At 41.9% G+C, this 23,443-nt stretch overlaps 1 protein-coding gene and 1 long non-coding RNA gene across 4 annotated transcripts in view; both read left to right on the forward strand.

Annotated features, from left to right (window-relative positions):
* LOC113010996 (protein NLRC3-like) overlaps positions 1-23,443 on the forward strand; it is a 309,661-nt gene that overhangs the window by 229,009 nt on the left and 57,209 nt on the right. The gene's annotated exons all lie outside the window — the stretch shown is intronic.
* LOC113011036 (uncharacterized) lies at positions 11,769-12,838 on the forward strand. The gene is made up of 3 exons (XR_003270427.1): positions 11,769-11,841; positions 11,937-12,030; positions 12,822-12,838. It is a non-coding gene; the product is annotated as an uncharacterized LOC113011036 (long non-coding RNA).

Here is a 23,443-nt window from a genome sequence, read left to right on the forward strand (position 1 = left end):
GTTTAAAACAACAAAGTGAACTGAAAGCTGAAACGCTCAAAGTAAAGGACGTGTACAAGAGAATCCTCAGCCACCAACCACTCCTGGAAATGGACTCGGAGGAGGAGGAGGACATTCCAGACGATGCCGCTGAGAGTGATTTGAGCACTTCTGATGAAGACTGATTGTGTCATCATTGATGTTATGTTTGCTAGAATAAAAAGTTAATCACATCTGTTTAATGTGATTTTTATAATGTCTGTTTCAGAAATTGCTTATCAACAGACATTTTACATGTTGAGAAGAAAAATGTAATTCCCTTGGTGCAGTTGTTTACCCTGAATCATTCTTTCCCATCTAATATAATGACTAGTGTACATGTTCAGATACAATAACATAATTGAATTCATGGGATGCTTTCTGGGCTGCTCAAATTACCACAAACTGTAAAAGCACCAGGCAGCACACTCATAAGGACATTTTTGTTCAGTGTTTTGTTGAAGAAATCAACAAGTACAACTGAGATGTTTGCTGTAGTGGTGTGTTTGTTAAGAAGCATGCCAGCACACTGGTGAACTGACAGTCCCAGAATGCACCCGAGCCAGTGACTCGCCCCAGAACAAATGACATTAATTATCTAGAAAGACAACCGTGATCAAAGACTAAGTAAAAGAGTAGGAAACAAAAGATTAGGAAAGGTACTGTGGGGTAGGAAAGAAAGGCCAGAGCTGTGCAAAATGACCTCCAGCAGGCCACAAATGTGCACGTCTGTTCAAACGGTCAGATACTGACTCCATGAGGGTGGTATGAGGGCTCGACGTCCACAGGTGGGGGTTGTGCTTACAGCCCAACACCGTGCAGGATGTTTGGCATTTGCCAGAGAACACCAAGATTGGCAACTTTGCCACTGGCGCCCTGTGCTCTTCACAGATGAAAGCAAGTTCACACTAAGTACTTGTGACAGAGTCTGGAGACATATTGGAGAACCTTCTGCTGCCTGAAACATCCTCCAGCATAATGGTTGGGCAGTGGGTCACTAATGGTGTGGGGTGGCATTTCTTTGGGGGACCGCACAGCCCTCCATGTGCTCGGCAGAGGTAGCCTGACTGCCATTAGCTGCTGAAATTAGATCCTCAGACCCCTTGTGAGACTATATGCTGGTTCCTGGGTTCCTCCTAATGCAAGACAGCGCTAGACCTCATGTGGCTGGAGTGTGTCAGCAGTTCCTGCAAGACGAAGGCATTGATGCTGTGGACTGGCCCGCCCGTTCCCCAGACCTGAATCCATTTGAGGACATCTGGGACATCATGTCTCACTCCATCCACCAACTGCACCACAGACTGTCCAGGAGTTGGCAGATGCTTTAGTCCTGGAGTCTGGGAGCAGATCCATCAGGAGACCATCTGCCACTTCATCAGGAGCATGCCCAGGTGTTGTAGTGAGGTCATACAGGCATGTGGAGGCCACACAGACTACAGAGCCTCAGTTTGACGTGTTTGAAGGACATTACATCAAACCAGATGAATGATTCTGTATTGCACTGATCAAGGAACCAACCCAATAGCAGCTAAAGGCATCCTCTTCACATTACTTCACTCAGTAAGTTTATACTATGTTTAATGTGCATTTTCTTCATCAGTTTAGAACATAACATGTTAGCGCTCCCTGGTTCTTTTTGGAGACAGATCCTGAGACGGCAGGCAGCTTTGGAGAACTCATGCCAGCTGTGGTCATTAAGGAATACTTTGATTTAATATTGATTTCATGACAACTATTCTCAGGCACATATTCCTGGATATACACAATGACACGAGTAAACTCCCATTTTAGAATCATTGCCTTCTTTGATCTGACTTACTGCCTCAGACTTTGGCCCTGTGTCCCCAAAACTACAGAGAATCCATGACACTGGGTAAGAGGCCTTGATCATGTTATAAGTGAGAGAGTTTGGTGTAACAGTGGTTGAACATGCCAAATCAATCTACAACCTACTGCCATCCCCCAGCTGTAACCTGAATATGCATCAAACCAAAACCCAGTACCACAGCCACATGATAGACATACAGATGAGGTTAAAGGGCTGTGTCATGTTTCCAGATAGCTTCATCCCAAAAAAGATCAACATTCTTCAAAAACAAAAGTTTGTGAATATTTGCTGTATTGCCAGGCCTGAACCAACCTGTTAAACTTATCAAATTATTGTCATAGATATGAACCTATTGACTGAAACAGAATAATCCATTCAAGCCTCCATCATCATCCAAGATCACTGTTAGTATTCAGATTATTTTATCTCTATTTTCCTCTAGAATGTTTTGAAAATCAGTATTTGATCAACAGACTTTTTAAAAGTGTATTTTGATCCTATTGTTTACACGTGTAATTGCATTTTTATTGACATTTTGACAGGAAAACCCTTAATCAAATTGTATCTTTGGTATCGAATAATAATATTAACAATAAAAATAATGTTACATATGCAATATGCACACAATAATGATGTGCAAACAAACAAGAATAATAGAAAAAAATGACAATTAAAAGAAAAAAATAATACCCTGTATATAAAAACCACATATGACCACGACTCCAAATGTGCAATTGTCACTGCATCTAAACATGACAGATGACATATTCCAAACAGGTAGAAACGTATACAACATGTTGTGAAGCTGGTACTGGTGCAGTTAGCTTTGCTTTAGGCTCCCATACACAGCACTGCTGACCCTAATCACCTCATACAAGATGTTACTTACTTTACGTGCAGTGCAGTATTACTTTAACTTGCAATATGTTATAATAGCCAAGTCACTTCTATATTTATGAGCATGTAGACAATAATGTTGGCTGATATGTAAAACTATGAGATATCGAGTGCTGGGAAGATATTATTGATGGATCAGATTCATGAGTGTTTTATGTACTTAAGCCACAGTTAGAGAGTGAAACAGAGACTGACACTGGTTAGAATTGTACAGTAAATATCTTATTTTGAACTTTTATGCTGAACTACAAACTGTGAACTGTGCGATCTCTGCCACCTGTGGTGCCTGGTTTACTGTGTGTAAAACTGCGCAGGTTCCCATGTGTCATCCCACACTTTGCCACTGTCAGGAGAAAAACATAACAAACAACAACCACACACACACAAAATAGGATAATTTAGGTTGTGACACATGACAATTTTCTAGGATGAAATATCTTCCATATTCATGTCATGCTTTATACACCGTCATTGTAATATAAATGAATCAAATCAAGTCAGAGAGTAATAATATATGAAGCAGACTTCAAGCAGGACCACAGCAGCAGCCACGATCCTTCAGAACCTGCTGGATGAGAGAGCACAGAAACTCCAGGGAAGAAGTTTAGTTAGTAGCATGCATGAACTGCATTACTGAGACATGTGTGTTTACAGATGGTGGTGAGGGAGAGGGGGAGAGTTTTTAGTAAAAGGAGACGTGACTGCATCTTCAACCAATACTGAGTGTATAAAACCCCTGTGATTTGCGTATATAGACTGTTCCACGGACCCCCTCTAACCACTGCTAAGATGGTACATTCCTCCCATCCTTTGTTGGTGTTTGCGCTGGTTCACCGTGATAGCGCTGGTGGAGCTGGGCTGTTGTACTGAACATGTGTAGTGCGTGTGCGTGAATGATAAGTAAGTGCCTTGTATTTGTTTGTTCTATGGTTGTAACTTATCATATACTTAGCTATGTACATTGGGTGATGCTTAGTAGAGTTTTCCAGCTGTTCGTGTAGCCACGAGACAATGTATATTCGCGCTGATTTGACCAAAATGGCGCTACCCTTGTGAACTGAGCTGCCCAAAGTAAAGATGAGTCTATCCCTGGGCAGCAGCCCATTTGTGTCCGCCAGGGGGTGGTGTTTAGTCATTTCTGTTCAACCCTTTCTGTATTATTTAGACCAGTTTGGTTGACTTAATTGTTTGCTAATTGTAATTTCTGTTATTTTTATAGAACCACACACATACATATACTCACCCGAATTCACTTCTGGAGATGTTTGGATTAAAGGAACCCTAATTATCATTGCTGTGGACCCTCTTTTTCATCATATAAGTCACCTGTGCCTTCTGACCGAGGATAGGAAAATCCTGCTGTAATTTGCCAGTCTATTAACACTAGCATCCCCAGGCTTCTACCTTTCTACCTATAAAACCCGAGAGCAGTCAAATGGTGGAAGTGGAAGCTAAATTGGCTAAATTGACCGCGGAGTCATCATTTTGCGTTTCTACCTTTAAAAGCCGGAGAGCAGTCAGTCAAATGCTGGAGTCATTCATATGTATATTAGGTCGTTACCTAGAATTCCTAGGTAACGACCTAAGGTAACGACAAGGTACCACATGTGTACCTGTAGCAGTGAACACATCGCACAGTGGCCTGATTTTTTTTGCATCTGTGTACTTGGATTTTAGGTCGCAAGCCACCCAAATCTTGCTCCATGCACCACTCAGCAGGCCATTTGTAAATATGTGTACAAATGGTTGGTTTTTTGTACTGTTTTTATCAATAAATGTCAGCAACAAAGGACATACACCCATGTGTGTTGATTTCTCCCTAAGATGGCAAACTGAAACACTCCAAGTTGGTGACTTTTGGAGATTTGTTTCCCTGGATGATTGAGAATGCATCAAGATGAAACACAAAAGGAAGCTCACCGCTTTTAGCAGCTCCCCCACCCCCTCAATCACTCAGTGAGTGATTGAGGGGGTGGGGGAGTGGAGTGTTTCAGTGTTTCAGTTTGCCATCTTAGGGAGAAATCAACACATGTCCTTTGTATGTCCTTTGTTGCTGACATTTATTGATAAAAACAGTACAAAAAACCAACCATTTGTACACATATTTACAAATGGCCTGCTGAGTGGTGCATGGAGCAAGTTTTGGGTGGCTTGCGACCTAAAATCCAAGTACACAGATGCAAAAAAAATCAGGCCACTGTGCGATGTGTTCACTGCTACAGGTACACATGTGGTACCTTGTCGTTACCTTAGGTCGTTACCTAGAATTTCTAGGTAACGACCTAATATACATATGAATGACTCCAGCATTTGACTGACTGCTCTCCGGCTTTTAAAGGTAGAAACGCAAAATGATGACTCCGCAGGGGTCTAAGGTAGAAAACCAAAATGACTGCTCTCCGGGGGTCTAAGTGTTAAGCACACACATGTCCAGTTCAAGTGGTCCTTCGAGCCGGAGTTAATTACAGCATTTCCTAACATGGCGGCATCCCGATATGATGAAGAACAACAAGGTGCCCGGCAAAGGAGACCACATAGGGCTCCAAGATATCTGGATGACTTCATCTGGACCTATCCCCCACAGCCGACTAACCCAGTTCCACCGAACACTAACGCAGCTACTCCAATACACCAAACCGCTGGCATCGATGGCTCACCAGAGATGGAGAGAATAAGGAGGATGGAGCAGTGTGTTACCCAGGTACAGGAGCAGATGAGGGAGATACAGAGCGCTATACAAGTGTCTTTGAACTTTGGCCAAAGAACCCCCCAAGTACAGTTACAAACCCAGGCCCGGAGCCATAGTATGCCTTTACTAACTGTGGATAATAATCCTACACAAGCTCCTCCTATGGGCGGACTAGAAAACATCCCCCCCATATCTCCAGTAATACCTGGCCCTCAGTCTCATACTGTACAGCAGACCTCCCCTTCCACAGCTCATCAAGTTGATAACCCTCAAATATTACAGTTAACAGCTCCTACTCTCCCTGTTAACCGACCTATTCCTCAGTCCCCTCTATACGTCCACTCTTCTATGCCATCAGCTGCTCAGCCAACACCAGTGGTACCCCGGTCTGCATTTACAGCAACAGAACAGCCACATCCTCCCTGGTATCAGCAAAGAGACCTGAATTGGCAGTCATCAACCCCACAGTGGTCTGTGCCACACAGTGCTGCTCAGTTTAGTATCCCTGGCACTATGCAGTACCCTGTCACGCTGCCGCCTGGCATGCCCTCTCCAGGCTATCCGCCTTGGACTTCAGGCCCACCTCGCCATCAGCCATACGTTACACAAGTGCTGCCACCTGCTGTTAGCTCACAGTATACCTATCGGCATCCTGCTCCAGCTGCACCTCCACCTGTCAGTTCACAGCACGATGTAATTCAGAGCAGCCCACAACACTCCTCATCTCTGCTTTCCTCTCAGAGACCGAACTTGATGGAGATGGCTATTTCCTCTTCTTATGGCATCCCTAAACCCAACCTGATCCGCTTCACCACAGGAAAAGAGAGTGATTTTCTGCTACTGAAGAAAGGTCTGGATGGAGTTTTGGGACCACACCCACACCTGTCTGAGGATTACAAATTCCAAGTACTTCTGGATCATCTAAAGTTTCCTCCTGCGTTTCAGCTTGCAAAGAGGTATGTGCATGACACTACGCCCTTCAGTAAAGCAATGCAGGCTCTACAGCAGCGCTATGGACAACCACGCCAATTAGTCCAAGGTGAAATTAACAACATTTTGAGAGCTCCCACAGTGAAAGCTGGAGATGCACAGGGGTTTGAAGACTTTGCTCTATCAGTTAGTAGTTTGGTGGGACTACTAAACTCCATGGAAGGAGCTGCTAAGAGCGAACTAGAGTGTGGTTCCCATGTGGACAGGCTTTTGAGTAAACTCCCCTTCTCCTATCAAGACAGTTTTGCTGAATATTGTCTTGCAAAGGGCATCTTGCAGAGTGACTCTGTTAACACCTATACTCTCCCTGACTTTGCACAGTGGTTGGAGAGGAAGTCACAGGCCATACAGATATCACGAAGGGCTACAGAAAGCTACATATCTGATAAACCCCGCTCAGATCGTAGAGACAAGTCATCACGACCATTAAAGACATCCTCATCAGTCTACTATGGCACTGACAAGCCTACAAAACCAACAGCTAATACCACTTCAGCCCCTACTGACAGTAAAGAACCTATGAAAGGGAAGAAAAGAGAGAAATTTAAGCCCTACTGCCCCTTCTGTAGCACTACATTGAATTTATTTATTCTCTTTATCTGATAGTTTGTGGGGCCCAGGTAGACTGTATTATTTCAGCTTTTGCTCCCGTTTGTAAACCCGCTTGAGTACGCATCATAACTCATCATCATTATTCATCTATGTATTACTTTTATGTATTAGTCATCTATTTGTTGTAATCATCTATCCTTGCAGTTGTTTATTACACAAAATAAATTATATTATCACACTTCTGGCCACATAGCGCTGATATTCACTGCACATGCCCATTTTAACCTTAACCAGAGGGTTTAACCCTTGTGTGGTGTTCATATTTTTGTTACTCAGCCAGTGTTCATGGGTCTGGTGGACCTGCTAGAGTTTTGGCTTTCCAAATTAACACTATCAAACAATTTTATGTTAAATTACTCAACAGATGTTTACTTCATCCCAATTACAAACCATATGAACAGCAAACATGGTTATTTTTTCCCTTTACCTTTGTTAGATCACATTTATGAATTAATGTGCTTCTCGTTTTTTGGGGTTTTTTTTATAAAATGTTATAAAAACATAAATCAGTTATAATCAAGTGGAGTGAGTGGAAAGACACAACACATTTACACGTGAAACAATATGTTTCACAACTAAATGGCATCAGCTGCTCATCAATGGGGACATTAGACCCAGGGTTGTAAAACAGGGGCAGGTGGTGCACACACTTATCCCACACTGTCCTGATGGCAGCTAGCTTGTCTCTCTGTCGTCAAGCTAGTCTGTCGTCTCGGTTATCAAAATGGATAATCCTGGAAATTTTGTGGAAGTTTTCCAGAGACACTGATGCACGGAAAAGTTCGTGCCGGTTTCTGCATCCCACAGGGATTCTGTGGATTCCCCTTTGGACCTGAAAACTCCTGCAAGGATAAGAACCCCAAAGTAGGCCTTTGGGGTTCTTAGATGAATTTGGTCTATCTCCTTCCACCTCTCTCCAAAAACACACATTCCTTCTAGATTACTGCAATCCAGAATAATTTTCTGGCTGGAATCTGGGATGAAAAGCTCAAATGAAGACTTGATGTCCTGCACATGAGTACCTGTCAGCCGTGTTGGCCCTGGCTTATCACAGTAACAGCTCTGCAGGGTGGCTCATTTCTTGGGCAAGAAGACCATTCAATTTCACCAGTTATTGACATCCATATTTCTTCACTTGCTGTCTGGTGGGCTTGTTCTGGTCCTGGAGCTGGCTGCAGATGGGGTACTTGTCTTCGTTTTGTTACTAAATGATGCTCAACCTCATCCTCTTCTTCAAAGTCACTGTCAGACTCTGAATTTTCAGAAATGTGAAATATTCTGAAACCTCTTTGTCAACATCATCATCCGAAGCCTCTCTCTCTTCCAAAATCAATTGGATGGCCCTCGCAGCAGATAATCTTTTGTCATCTTGATCAGTTGTGATAAAGAACCACACCGGCAAAGTCTTATTTATAGTATTATGCCCCTAATTTGCAGGTGGGACAGGGTATGAGAAAATAAAATTTGGATCCCTCAAGAAAGAGGGTAAAATGTGTGGGAATGTAAGAGCAGACGGTGTCGATAGTTGAATTTTCAACAATGTTGCAACTTTGTGCGGGAGCAGGAGGGGAAGAAAACACTATCAGCAGCACCAGAAAGGAGGAAGACAGAGTGTGGGAACACAGGACCTGCACTGTCAACACTTTTATTAGACCTGGGTCCAGTGGACCCGAACACCTTGTATGTAATGTAAATGCGTGGGGGGAGGTACAGTATGAGGTCATTGAAAATTAGTTCGGATTTATGTTCTTCACAGAAAATAAGCCAAAGGCAATGAATTTCAGGTTGAAAAAATAATTAATTGTTTAATTTTTCTTTTGAGAAAAACTGAAAACGGGTCTCACAGACCCGAACACCATACAAGGGTTAAAAAACAAACCAGTGTTTACATACCATATCTGCTTCTGCCGTGGCCTGGTGGACAAGAAATTGGTTAAGGGTTCCCCGAGCTTTCACGCCCCTCACGTTCTTCATGTGCCCACCATTAGAAGCATGCCTATGGAAAAAGTGCGCCGGCACACAGTGCAGTGCGCTTTATAGGTGTTATGGTGACCTTTCCCAGCCAGGTGTTTCCCTTTTCCCATTCCTCCCTGTACTTTTGCAGCCTTTTTTTCTTTCTCTGAGGGGAACAAACATTGCTCGCTCGTCAGGGTGTCACCGCAGCCGCTCACACTGCTCACGCGGAAACATGTAAACATCGGTGAAAAAGACGGAGCAGCACGGCTGTGCAGCGTGTGATCTGGACACAAGCGATGGAGGCACAACTTGTGGAACTTCGGAAAGCTCATCCGAGCCTTTTCGATGTGGCATCACAAAATTATCACGACCACAACAACCGTGAAAATAGTTGGATTTACATCGCTGCTCATTCACAGCTGCCTGATCATGTTTTTCATTAGCAATTTAGCAAAGTTGATGGTGGTGGTTTGTGTGTCTGTGTGAGTGAAAGACAGAGAGAGCGACAGATTTTCTGTTATAACCTTCATTTTATGGAGGCACAGTGTGAGCACTCAGGTCGCATCAGAGCATCGGGCGGTATAGTGTGAGACCTGCATCGTGACCTACCAACTTCTAACCCCTGCGAGCCAATCGTGCAGTTTGAAAATTGCAGTGTTTGCCCAGCTTTAGGTGTACTGTCGTCCGAGACTTGCAGCGCAGTGTCGGCGTTTGTTTCCCTGTTGGCCAGGGCTGGACTGGGACAAAAACTCAGCCCGGGCATTTTGACTAGAGACCGGCCCACCAGGTATTAAAGCCATAAAGCCTTTGAATGAAAACAAACGCTGTTGTGACACTGATGTACAGTCTTGTTGGTATATGTGTGATTTCTATACATTTTACATCAGATAAAAACTTTGGTTGTAAGCTTCAGATAATTATTTAATAAAAGCGAGACATTTTAAATGAGAATAAGAAAGAAAAGTATTTCTTTGTGCCCCCCTCTCCCTGTTAATGCCCTACCTGCCCCCCTGGCAAAACTTTGCTAGACCCGCCCCTGCACATTTACCAGCTGTGAGCTACACAGAAAAGGATCCTGGTGTTATTTGTCTCTCAGAAACAGTTCATAACTTCCCTTCAACTCATTCATGTCACCTGAAAGGTAAACCTGTTTCTCCATCACCTGCTCAGCTCTGATGATTCAGTAAGGACATCTCCTGGTTTCATCTTCATGTTTCCCTCTCACCACATATCCAAACCGATATTATGACCAGCAGCTTTTACAGCTGTGGCTCAGCATGAACGTTTTCTTTTGGTTTTTTTCTGCCCATGCCTGTGATGCCGCCCCCACCACGCTTTAATCATAGACTGTATTTTAGGTGTTGCATTTTTTCCTCGTTAATTGCGTAGAATGATGCACAGAGTGAACCTCAGCCAAGACCAGTGCTCTGGAAAAAACGTGACAGACATGGAGATTTTATTCCTTAAAGACCATCATCCAGTCGAAGTACTAGTTGCCATGTGGTCAGTGTTCTCACAACCATTGATTTTATCTCACAACTTGTTTTCACCAAAGAATTTCAGTAAGTAAATATTCTTCAATCTCTTTTTTCACCCCCAGTGTCTGCAGATCAGCATCAGTGTCCACGTGAAGAACCTAGTTATGTTGCCAGTGTCAACCCAACAAAAGGTACTTTACCTTCTTTTATATGTTGTTATTCCTTTTTTAAAGTTTACTTTTATATTTGTTGTTATAGTTGAGTTAGGCAGGGCTTTTGTGCAGTCCTAAGAAACATACTGCCCAGAGTGTTTTTCACTTTGTGGAAGAGTTTCTTTATTATTTTCTGTTAGTGTGTGGAACTGAGGTGCTTCGTCAGGAGCTCCTTCAGTGGTTGGAGGAAGGAGAAGAGGACGCAGCCATGACTAGTGAGACGTCGTCTGAGGCAGCTGCTACTCACTGGGCGATCAGAAACATGGTGTCCTCGCAAAAGTAGAAAGAGGCCAGGCCTTGTCTTATAGACAATATGTTAGCTACTCTGGATCCACAGTCATACCGTGTGTGTCAGTGTGGCAAACAAGTAGTTGTGAGGTGTCTGGACTGCCTGTCTCTTCCATTCCTTTGTGCTGACTGTGATATTGCAGTTCACACACGCTTTGTCCTGCACAGCAGAGAGGCAGTAACAGGAGGGTTTTTGCAGCCTTCATCAGAGTTTCACAAGCCAATAGGTACGATTTTTAAGTCCTATGCATTTATTGCTATTTAATTTCCAATTCTTCCAGCCATCCATCTTCATCCGCTTTATCCGAGGCCGGGTCGCGGGGGCAGCAGCCTAAGCAAAGAGGCCCAGACCTCCCTTCCTAAAGGCCGTTATAACCTTGCACTGCCAGTGGTGAGCTGCACCAGCTGTGACCTAATGTGGTCCCCCTCAGTTAAGGACTTCCAGGGTGGTGGATATTGGCCTGGCACCTCAAATTTCTGCACCCTGTTTTCAATGGATGTCTTTCAGTCTTTCTATGACATTAAGAAGCTGCACCAGGGATGTCACTTAAGGCCTTTGTCAAAGTGCTGGATGAAAGAACAGCCCGTTTTGGAAGGGTGAGTTTCTAAATTTGTCAAGTTTAAGGAAATTGTGCAAATCAATGTTTATGATGACTGTCCTTGAATATTCTGTTGTTTGTCCTCTACTTAAAAGACTGGCCGAATATCAGCTGATGCCTTCAGTAAAAGCTTCTTGGAGTGGAGTGCTGTAAAGTGTGAGGTGGACAGGATGTGCAAAGAGCCATGCTTTAGCTGCCCTGCCTGCACTCCAGACATGCTCGCCGTGTCAGTTGATGGAAACTGCAAGCTTTATCGCTTTCAATCAAATGCAAGGTACGTTATGCATTGTGGACATAAATCAAATATGGATTTGTAGAAAAATGTATTTTAATGTTTCTTTTCAAACAACTGTCACTGTGTTCGTTCAGCACTTCAGAGCAGGGGAACTTTGAAGGTGTCTTCATTGAGAAAGATGAGGAAGTTGCTGAGTTTGTGAAATACATCCAGAGACACACAAATGATGTAAGATACACATATATATCAGTGCTGTCAGCGTTAATCTTGTTAAAATGACGTTAACGCCATAACCATATACTCATACGTGTGTGTGTGTGTGGATACATATTTGGATGGGTGGATATTTATTTTGTTTTTCTCTTGGTGTTGTCGTAATACTATTTACTTGACTTTATCTTAATGCACACTTCATTTTGTCACCATGTGTATTTAAAAAAATAAAAACATGTTTTTTATGAGGTGTTGTGTGAACGTGACTTAAGGCTAATTCAGCTGATTCTTTTGCATTTGTGTTAAAAAAGTTTGTCCCTGATAGGGCGTAATCACGTCGTGTCTTTGAGTGTGTAGGTCCCAGGGAAAGGGTTGTGTGGATCTTCATCTTGGACTGCAGCAAAGGAGTCGACCAAGAAGTCCACTGGGAAGTTGGATGAAGAGGGCATGGAAATAGCTGTTTGTTTGCTGTTAGTCCTCCTAGCTGCATTGAACATGTTTCGAGGGGAGATCTTTGCTTACCCCTTTTTTCTCCAAGGGAAGTTGGCAGCTAGCGTCCCAGGACATATGTTCCTTTGCTCCGATGTGGCCTGTAAATATTTCCCATATTTAACCAGCGTGGCTCAGCAGCGCCCTGAGCTGAGGAACCTCTTGTCAATGCGTCCTTTTCTCCCCGTCATGCATGCAAAAGCTCACACTTGGATGTGCGAGGTATACTGCAGCTTGTAGTCTTGGATACGTTTAAGACATTTAGTTATAAGGTTGAATGAATTCAGCAGTCATGTATTGTGACCTCCTTTCTATAGATCAAATGGGGAGGTGCTTTTCAGGATGGGGCCGGTTCTACAGTTGGAGAAGAGGTGGAACAAGTAAACAGATTCCTGTCTAGGGCGGCCATCACAACGAAGTACATGTCTAAAGCAGGTGTGTGTCTGTGTGTGAGATTCCACTCAGTCTCCTGCTCATTCATTCTTATTTGTATACTAACTGAAATGCAGGGTGAACAGACATGTTGAGCCTCCTGGCTTTGGGCTGGAACAAAAGGAAAGTGGAACAACTGGGCCGCACTTTGAGCCAGAGATATCTAAAGGTCATTTTTTCAACACCCATTTTAATGTGTGTGGTAATGGGGGAAAACACCAGTACTCTAAAAATGTCAATATGAATGACATTTATTAATGTATTCTTAGATCATAAGGATCCTTAGAGAACAAGTGGAGAGCCTGAATGCGAGCAGAAATGAGCTGGGTGTGGATGACGACACACTGCAGCAATGGGTGGCTGATGTGCAGCAATGGGCTGAAGGTGAGTCTCAATATAATGCACTCGTGTATAACAACAGGACCCACCATGGCCTCATTAAAGAACTTAGAGTTAAGATCTTTCTGACAGTGTCAACAAACAATGAAAAATAAGCCTTGTAAAAGCAGAATTGATGGCAGAGTTGTTGCGTTTGATCAAATTGGATTGGACCTGGGTTGAAGTGATGTCGTACTAGTTGGTGTTATAAAGCTGAACACCAACATACTTGTTATCTCATGATAATGCAGCACATGAAGGCTCCAGATGTCTTATAATGAATATCATCAAGTCAGTGATTACAGAGTCCACTGTAGTTTGGTGACTGTTACTCATCCTGTGTTCTGATTAATATTCCTCTCACTTAGAAACGGATCAAACTGATGGCAGCCTTGGAGCATTGCAGGCACGAGTAGAGGAGCTTGTCGTCATCATCAGAGTGCGAACACAAAGTCTTTACAGACAAAATGGTGTCACAGTTTCTTTGAAACGGACCGTTTGATACTTAGTTTGTACAGCTTGTGCAGCTACTTTGTAAACAGAATAAAATCAGATCCAGGTTTGTTTGAGCTGGATGTGATTTGTTCTAGCAAACAAATTGATGAGTGTAGATTAAAATGTAAATATATGCATTATGTGAAGGTGTTCCTTTTTTATGATTATTTACAGATGGCAACAAAAGGCGACACAGAATTCGCAAGGTCATCTTAGATGAGAAGAAACGCTTGGCGGCTGCTGTTGACGACTACAACAAGCTCGCTGAACCAACAAAGCAAATCGTATCCAGTGATGCCCTCATGCAGACCGACGTTTGGCCCTGGCAGAGCACAAGTGAACGTAAGCTCTTGATTTCTAAATATCCTTTTTAAACAAACTCCCAGTATCTGAGCAGTAGTTGAATGTGTTGTTCTTGAACCATAATATGCTGCTATGTTTTCCCATCTGATGTTGTTAAACTGTAGCTGCTGCTGACCTCCGGACAAAGAGAAAGGTCTTTGAGAAGGTGATGGCTGTGAGTCGCCTGAGAGAGGAGGAGATGATCATTTGCAGGGAGATGCAGCATCACTGGACAGTGTTGCGAATGCGATCTGTGGTGTTGGGGACAATCTCCTCAGACTGTAAGCACATCTTTTATTTATTTATACATTTGGTGATGAATTGATTGAAAATAATAGCAGATGCTAAAGTCTTACTGGATCTTTTACCTATATTTGGGTTGCTAGCTAACACTGCCTTCTCCCTTAAAAAAAGTTTAATTACATGATCCTAACTCCTTGTGTTTATGAGGTGAGGTTTGTTTGTTTGTTTGTTTTACTTATATTTAATAGTTTTGTTGTTTTTACAGCCTCCCTTGTTGGCATGTCGGAGGATGCACAGAAAGGACTCCATAGCCTGGTTTAAAACAACAAAGTGAACTGAAACCTGAAATGCTCAAAGTAAAGGACGTGTACAAGAGAATCCTCAGCCACCAACCACTCCTGGAAATGGACTCGGAGGAGGAGGAGGACGTTCCAGAAGATGCCGCCAAGAGTGATTTGAGCACTTCTGATGAAGACTGATTGTGTCATCATTGATGTTATGTTTGCTAGAATAAAAAGTTAATCACATCTGTTTAATGTGATTTTTATGTCTGTTTCAGAAATTGCTTATCAACAGACATCTTACATTTTGAGAAGAAAAATGTAATTCCCTTGGTGCAGTTGTTTACCCTGAATCATTCTTTCCCATCTAATTTAATGACTAGTGCACATGTTCAGATACACTAACATAATTTAATTCATGGGATGCTTTCTGGGCTGCTCAAATTACCACAAAATTCACAAGGAAACACAAGGAAATGTTTTGTTCAGTGTTTTGTTGAAGAAATCAACAAGTACAACTCAGATGTTTGCTGTAGTGGTGTGTTTGTTAAGAAGCATGCCAGCACACTGGTGAACTGACAGTCCCAGAATGCACCCGAGCCAGTGACTCGCCCCAGAACAAATGACATTAATTATCTAGAAAGACAACCGTGATCAAAGACAAGTAAAAGAGTAGGAAACAAAAGATAAGGAAAGGTACTGTGGGGTAGGAAAGAAAGACCAGAGCCGTGCAAAATGACCTCCAGCAGGCCACAAATATGCACGTCTGTTCAAACAGTCAGATACTGACTCCATGAGAGTGGTATGAGGGTGGGGGTTGTGCTTACAGCCCAACATCGTGCAGGATGTTTGGCATTTGCCAGAGAACACCAAGACTGGCAACTTTGCCACTGGCGCCCTGTGCTCTTCACAGATGAAAGCAAGTTCACACTAAGTACTTGTGACAGAGTCTGGAGACATATTGGAGAACCTTCTGCTGCCTGAAACATCCTCCAGCATAATGGTTGGGCAGTGGGTCCCTAATGGTGTGGGGTGGCATTTCTTTGGGGGACCGCACAGCCCTCCATGTGCTCGGCAGAGGTAGCCTGACTGCCATTAGCTGCTGAAATTAGATCCTCAGACCCCTTGTGAGACTATATGCTGGTGCAGGTGGCCCCAGGTTCCTCCTAATGCAAGACAACGCTAGACCTCATGTGGCTGGGGTGTCTCAGCAGTTCCTGCAAGATGAAGGCATTGATGCTGTGGACTGGCCCGCCCATTCCCCAGACCTGAATCCATTTGAGGACATCTGGGACATCATGTCTCACTCCATCCACCAACTGCACCACAGACTGTCCAGGAGTTGGCAGATGCTTTAGTCCTGGAGTCTGGGAGGAGATCCATCAGGAGACCATCTGCCACTTCATCAGGAGCATGCCCAGGTGTTGTAGTGAGGTCATACAGGCATGTGGAGGCCACACAGACTACAGAGCCTCATTTTGAAGTGTTTTAAGGACATCACATGAAACCCGATTAATGATTCTGTATTGCACTGATCAAGGAACCAACCCAATAGCAGCTAAAGGCATCCTCTTCACATTACTTCACTCAGTAAGTTTATAATATGTTTAATGTGCATTTTCTTCATCAGTTTAGAACATAACATGTTAGCGCTCCCTGGTTCTTTTTGGAGACAGATCCTGAGACAGCAGGCAGCTTTGGAGAACTCATGCCAGCTGTGGTAATTAAGGAATACTTTGATTTAATATTGATTTCATGACAACTATCCTCAGGCACATATTCCTGGATATATACAATGACACGAGTAAACTCCCATTTTAGAATCATTGCCTTCTTTGATCTGACTTGCTGCCTCAGAATTTGGCCCTGTGTCCCCAAAACTACAGAAAATCCATGACACTGGGTAAGAGGCCTTGATCATGTTATAAGTGAGAGAGTTTGGTGTAACAGTGGTTGAACATGCCAAATCAATCCACAGCATACTGCCATTCCCCAGCTGTAACCTGCATCTGCATCAAACCAAAACCCAGTACCACAGCCACATGATAGACATCCAGATGAGGGTAAAGGGCTGTGTCATGTTGCCAGATAGCTTCATCCCAAAAAGATCAACATTCTTCAAAAACAAAGGTTTGTGAATATTTGCTGTATTGCCAGGCCTGAACCAACCTGTTAAACTTATCAAATTATTATCATAGATATGAACCTATTGACTGAAACAGAATAATCCATTCAAGCCTCCATCATCAGCCAAGATCACTGTTAAATTTATGTCACGTCCCCTGGCTAGTCTAGGGGGTTGAAGGGACAAACATAAAGGTGGATAGAGGAGGAGCCAAGATGGTAATTTTAGAAGGTTTAATACTGGTGATGGGATGTGGGTTCAGACTGAGGTATAACGTCAGGGAGAGCCAAGGCCAACATAACAAACAAAACATCCCTGATGTAGAAGAAGAAAAAAAAAAAAAACAAAAAAAAACCTAGAAAGCGAAAATTTCTTCAGAAATTTTAAGTGTGCCTATGTTAATCAGTATAGTTTGCCATTCAAACGGCTACAGAGAGCAAAACTCAGCAGACCAGCCATTCTCCACCATGAACTATGATAAAACCAAACACCGCTCGCGCCTCACAGATGACAGCTTACGGTTTTGTGTAAAGATGAGGTGACTTCGTACAGCTCCGATTTGCAGACGCTGTGCGCAGAGGTTCATAAGCAGACCCGACAATGTTTGCATGAACACGCTTTGAAGCATTACGTTATGGACCACTTTTCACACATAGTTGCTGTACCCAAACAGCTGGCTGTAGCTTTTCATCTCACAGCCCGACACATACAAAAAAACAAAAAGCAGAGAGAGCACAGACTTTACACCTGAGAGGCGTGATTGCAGATGCCGCTGAGGTGGGTCCACCTCCCCTGCAGCGGCAATGCAGACCATGCCCTGCCACACACATCAAACACGTAAAATAAATATTTATGCACTTTTGCATTCATTTTTGTTATTTTTACACAGTGTTCTGAATGATTAACAATGGTCTACAGCCAATCTTGTGTATTATTTTACAAACTTTGGTTGTAAGATTCAGATAACTATTTAATAAAAGCTAAATATTTTATATGAGAGTAAGAAAAAAAAAGTATATCTTTGTGTCCCCCTCTCCCTGTTAATGCCCTACCTGGCCCCAGGTAGTTCAATTCAACCAGGCGTTCAATTGGTGGCTCGGACCGTTGTAGCTGTTCTGACAATCGTTTGTCTTTCAGACCCACGACAAATCTGTCTCGCACATCATTTTCAGATCATCGCCGACTTTCGCTACTCGGGTTAAACGTAATATATAATTCACTTAGACAACCTACAAATGTTATTGTTTGGCTTTTTTCAGTGTTTTGTTTGTTCGTGAGTAAATCGGTTTGGCTGAGATTAAAGTTATTAGATTAGATTAGATAAAATAAAACTTTATTAATCCCCCTCCTCCTTGGTTTTTACACAGCTGACTAAACGTCAAACAGAAACCTGATTAAACATAAGTATGAGACAGTCGAGAATTTACGCCAGTGTCCGGTTATATTTTAGGTAGCAAGGAGCAGACGGCTGAGTTTATTAAACTCCACCGAGACAGCGGCGACGCTAATCTGAAGGCTAGACCATCCAATTTCACGGCCGTTTACTTTCTGAGGACCCGGCCCACGTAGACCGCGAAGGCTGGGTCCTCAGGAGGATGCAGCCCATGAATTTGGACACGACCAGTGTTTTTACTAATTGTGAGAAGTCAGCACAACGAAAATATACATAACGTCTTACCTGACATTCAGTTCACCGGACACTCGTACCGGCGGAAGCCAGCTAGCCGGCTAGCTGCGGCGCTAGCCGGCTAGCTGCGGCGCTAGCCGGCTAGCTGCGGCGCTAGCCGGCTACATCGTGAGAGAACTAATACGGGACTTCTTGATAAAACGAGCAGATATTTGACGATTACACACCTACATTCTCGCCTGAAAATATCCTAAAAGTTTACTTTGTGACCTAGAAACACGAATAAGAGGAATATATTAAACGAAGTAGCAGCCGCCATTGATACGGGTAGACAGGCTGTACTACTCCCGACATACCACTAGAGGGAGCCAGCACACCACAAATCAAGTTTCCCTTCAGTTCCACTTTCCTCCCCATTCATTTGAATGGGCAAAAACTTGCATTAAAATATTCATATTTAAAAAAACTATAGAAGTAATAAACACCAAAAGTCATAGCACACCATTCCTGATCCAGCCGCACAAAATGATATAACATATATGAAGCTTGTGTCAAAACTGTGGGATGAGTTACGCGCGAAAATTTCAGGCTGAAAAAGGAAAATAATAAGAAGAAGAATAAATCCGAGCAATAGTAATAAGTGTGCCTTTTGGCATAGGCACACTTAAAAAGAAAAAAAAAAAAAAAAAGAAACTTACCTAACTCCAAAGAAACAAAATATACAACCTATAACCATAACCTACCTAACAACATATAAACAGGAGAAAACAGGGTGTCAAAACAAAAGGGAGCTCTCCCCTACAAGCAGTCCGAACATGAAACAACAATGCTCATACAAGATATAAAGGCATACAAGCCTGCACAAGCATGGCAACCAAAATGGCCAGAGGGCACAGAAGCACAGCTCCAGCCCCCACCTCACTGGCATCCACTTCAAGCTTGAAAGGTTTAGAAAAGTCTGGAGCAACAAGAACAGGTGAACTCGACAGAAGACCTTTTGCACATTCAAAAGCATGTTGACACTCAGGACTCCAAATGAATGGTACCTTCGGGCTGCACAGGTTTGTCAGTGGTGTTACGACTTCAGAAAAAATGCCTACAGAAACACCTGTAGTAACCAACCGTCCCCAGAAATCTGCGCAGCTCACGGCGTGTTGTTGGCACAGGAAAGTTGATGGCATTAACCTTTGCACTGATAGGGCGAACCTTGCCCTGCCCAACTTCCTTTCCAAGGTAGGTCACTGTAGCCTTACCAAACTTGCATTTAGCCAAGTTGAGGGTCAAGGAAGCATCAGCTAAACGCTTGAACACAGTGGTTAAAGTGTCAACATGCTCTGACCAGTTGGAAGAATAGATGACCACATCAAGATAAACATTACAGTTTGCCACACCACAGTCCACTTGCGCATCAAGACCCCATCTTCCAAGAAATAAGAAGCCTTTTTATTTCCTGTTTCAGAAAGACGTAAAGCATTTAGTCAATGAGGGATCAGACTTCTGAGCAGCAATAAGGCTTTCACGTGTGACTGGCAAGTCTAACTGTGAGAGATGGAGATCCTTCCAAATCTCAGTAGTATCCTTTGAGCCACTTTTAAGATCAATCAGGGTTTGCAAATCATCTGTAGCCAGAGCCTAAGCCAACGAAGAGTCTGACAAATCAATTTCTGCTGCTTTACGTCTTGTTTGAGCCCTGGTGAGAACACAAGCAGGAAAAACAGATGGGAAACATGTTGCTAGGTTGTTGCTCTTCAAGTTTGATTCTGGATCATGTGTTACTTCAGGAACAGGTTGCACTTTTCCACCAGCAATATCATTTCCCAAAATGAACTGCACCCCTTTTATGGGAAGTGAGGGGCGTACTGCCACAGAGAAAATGCCATTAACCAACTTTGAGTTGATGTGTACATAATGCAAAGGAGCTTCAACATACCCCATTTCAACTCCTTGAATCAGAATGCTACCATGACAAGAGGAACGGTCACTCAAGAATAATACATCAGATAAAAATCACAGATCGTGACCTGAGTATTCGAATGGGTTTTTCATCCTCAGGCTTCCCAGTCAATGACACAGTGCCATCTAAGAGGAAGGGTTTGAAGCAGGGATCAACTCCTTCACTTTGGTCCCCTCTCTCAGCATGAATGGTTTTAATTAAACCTACTCCTTTTGGTGACTGGTTCTTGCGCTTCAAAGCAGGACATTCAACAACAACAACATGACCAAGTTTATGACAATAGAAACATTCCCTTTCAGTCCTTGAAGCAAAAGTCTGTCGTGGGCTTGAAGGATCCTCTCGTGGGGGAGGTTCTCTGGTGGCAACTCCACATTTCTGCACAAAAAGAGTTTTATGAGTCAGCACAAATTCATCAGCTATCACAGCTGCTTCTTTCAAAGTGGAAACCTTCTGTTCATTAAGGTGTACAACAATGCGTTCTGGCAGGCCATTTTTGAACTCTTCCAGCAGTATCAGTTCACGTAAGGAGTTCAGTTCAGTTCAGTTCAGTTCATTTTTATTTCAAACATTTCAAACATGTGCCTTCACAATCATTACAAAATATCATTCCATTATTTGTTTGAAAAGGAGTAGGCTGAAGTATTTACTTATTTGTCCCTACCCCCTCAAGTTTTACCTCTCATTCATTTAATTTTTTTTTTGTCTTAAATTAAACAAACAACATATGAAACATATAAACATATGAAGTAAAACAAAACATAACATACATAAATCAAAAACAAGAAATTAGCAAGCCCCACCACAGTATAGTTTCTTTCATATGAAAAATACAGAATGTGTATATTTGCAGATACACAAGTTATGGAAAAACAACAAACCAAAACAAAACAAAAAAACAACCAAAAAAGAACCGCAACACCATTACCAGCAACATTACCATCCTGGGTTAACCCCGTTTTCTTCATTCTTATACTTATTTAAAATTAGGTTTTTATATTTTACTTTAAACTGTTTTATGTTTTGACTGTCTTTTATTTCTTCTGTTAGACTGTTCCATAATTTAACTCCTGCAATTGAGATTGACATAGTTCTTAAAGTTGTTCTAGCACTTTGTATTTTTAAATTCCATTTCCCTCTTAAGTTATACCCACCTTCTCTTTCTATGAACAATTTACAGATTTCTTTGGGAAGCAATTTATTTCTGACTTTATACATTATTTGCGCTGTTTTAAGCTTCACCAAGTCTTGGAATTTAATAGCTTGCATTTTGACAAAGAGTGCATTTGTATGGTCCCTGTACCCTACATTATTTATTAATCTAATGGCCCTTTTCTGTATTATAGTTATTGTTTGTGTGTTACTTTTGTATGTGTTTCCCCAGACCTCTACACAGTAGCTCATATATGGCAGTAGTAGAGCACAGTATAAAATGTGCAGTGCTTTCTGATCCAACATATGCTTTGCTTTCCCCAGGACGGCAATGCCCCGTGCCAATTTCCCCCGAACATAAGTAATGTGTGGCTTCCAACAGAGCTTGTGGTCAATGATCACCCCAAGAAATTTTATTTCATTTACTCTTTCTAAATATACATTGTCAACACATATTTCTACTTCGATGTTTTTCTTTTGGTTTCCAAACAACATAAATTTGGTTTTATTGAGATTCAATGATAATTTATTTATATCAAACCACTTCTTTAATATCGTTAATTCCTGTGTGATCATTTCCAAAACCTGTGGCAATTCCCCACCTGCACACAGTATATTTGTGTCATCTGCAAATATTACAAACTTTAAAATCTCCGATACTCTGCAGATATCATTTAAGTACATAATAAACATTTTTGGACCCAGTACTGAACCTTGAGGTACTCCACAAGCTATATCCATCAAATTAGATTTATATTCATTTATTTGTACATATTGTTGCCTATTCCCTACATAGCTTTTTAACCATTCCAAAACCACTCCCCTAAACCCGTACTTTTCCAGTTTTTTTAATAGAATTTCATGATTAACAGTATCAAATGCCTTCTTTAGATCTAAGAAAACTCCGAGCGCATACCTCTTATTATCCATACATTCCGTTATCTTTTCCATTAAATCTATCAGTGCCAAAGCTGTTGATCTGTTGTTTCTGAACCCATACTGACTATCTGTCATTAATTCATATTTTTCCACAAAACTGTCAAATCTTTTTATGAAGAGTTTTTCCAGTATCTTAGAGAACTGGGAGAGTATTGACACTGGTCTATAGTTTGTAAAATGATGTCTTTCACCGGTTTTGTAAATGGGAATAACTTTAGCAACTTTCATTTTTTGTGGAAAAACTCCTTTTTGAAACGACAAGTTGAATATATATTTTAATGGTTTTACGATACCATCAATAACTGTCTTTACCGTTACCATATCAATATCATTCCAGTCTGTACTGGTTTTGTTCTTAAGTCCTCTAACCATGTCATAAATCTCTTTCTCTTCCACTGCTCTTAAAAACATTGAGCTACTATTCCTTTCAATATTTTCACCAGTGTCCCTTTCTATTCCATCAACCTTTATTTCTTCTGCCAGTTTTGGCCCTATGTTTACGAAGAATTCATTAAAGCCATTTACTATCTCCTCCATGTTATTAATACTTCTTGTCCCTTCTATAAAGTACCCAGGGTAATCATTATTCCTTGATTCATTTTTGATTATTCTGTTTAATACATTCCATATATCTCTTGTGTTATCTTTATTGTGTTCTAACCTTTTAATGTAATACTCTCTTTTACAGGATCTCATTATATTAGTTAATTTATTTTTGTAAGTTTTATACTTCATTTCAGTTTCTATTGTTCTCTTTTTTATGAATTCTCGATATAAGGTATTCTTTTTTTTGCTGGCATTTTGTAGTCCTTTTGTCATCCATGGTCTTCCTGCATAGTTGTGTTTCCTATTGATTTCAATTACTGGGCAGTTTTTATCAAGTAATGTGTTAAATGTTCTTAAAAATCCTTCGTAAGCTTTATTAACTTCTGTTTGTTCATATACAATATTCCAATCTTGCTTTAAAAGTTCAT

Source organism: Astatotilapia calliptera, chromosome 18 (assembly GCF_900246225.1).
Source record: "Astatotilapia calliptera chromosome 18, fAstCal1.2, whole genome shotgun sequence".
In the NCBI taxonomy this organism is placed as follows: domain Eukaryota; kingdom Metazoa; phylum Chordata; class Actinopteri; order Cichliformes; family Cichlidae; genus Astatotilapia; species Astatotilapia calliptera.